Raw genomic sequence first — 1,019 nt, forward strand, 5'->3', positions numbered from 1 at the left:
GCATTATACTTTAACAGTTTAAACTTGTCATTAATCACCTGGGAGGGTCTGACTCACCTGTTGTGCTGAAGAATCCAAAAAGCCCGATGAGACCGAGGAGAACCACCTGTGGAACCTTCATCATCCTCTTCCTCAGACTGTTGTGGTTCGGCTCGGCTCGGTTCGGTTCGGTTCGGCTCACTGTGCTCTGCTCTGTCCTGCTCTCAGTTTAAAGCTCTCTGCAGCTCCCTGACTGCTGACCAATCACACACTCATCCGCTCAGCACCACGTGCCCCCCCCCCCCCACCAGTGCCCTGTGTCACTGGGAGTACTGGGCTGATGTAAACTGCTGACGTCACAGCGGTGGTAAAATGATGGTCTTTTACTTTGAAAAGAACGTGGATCTTAAACATAATTAAAAAACTAAATTTGTTTCACATAAAACTAAAGGTTTACAGTTAAAATAATTCTCTTCAACCTCCACTTCTACTGGCAGAGTTTTTAAACTAACTGTCTTATGTTGAGAATCAGGAAAATAATTACTGCACGAGTTTAAAACTGTTGTTCATGACTCTCAGGTGTATGGAGGACCACATCTGCCATAACTGAAAATACATGTGGAAATAATTAAACGGCTTGATAAATGAGTAATGAAGTAATAATGTGGCAGTAGTTCTCCACACAGGTACTACCACAGTTCAGTTTGTGTAAAACTAACTGTTGTTGTTATTTAGGCAGGATTCTAAAGAACTCTAGATTTTTTCCTTTAATCAATCTGCTGTAATGATCAACAATGTTTGCAAAACAAAGATGTCCTTTTTATATATTTTTTTCAGTATCTGTACACCAGACAAAAACAACTACAGCTAAATCTAATTTTTAAAGAAAATCAAAAATTACATTTTCTCAAATATCTTAAAATCAAAATGGTAAAAGATTAATAAGCTCACTTATTTTAATATGATTCAGATGATTCAGATGATGATGTGATGATGATGATGATGGTGATGATGGTGATGATGATGATGATGGTGATGAT

The sequence above is a fragment of the Austrofundulus limnaeus genome, unplaced genomic scaffold, assembly GCF_001266775.1.
Source record: "Austrofundulus limnaeus strain Quisiro unplaced genomic scaffold, Austrofundulus_limnaeus-1.0 Scaffold1625, whole genome shotgun sequence".
Lineage (NCBI taxonomy): Eukaryota > Metazoa > Chordata > Actinopteri > Cyprinodontiformes > Rivulidae > Austrofundulus > Austrofundulus limnaeus.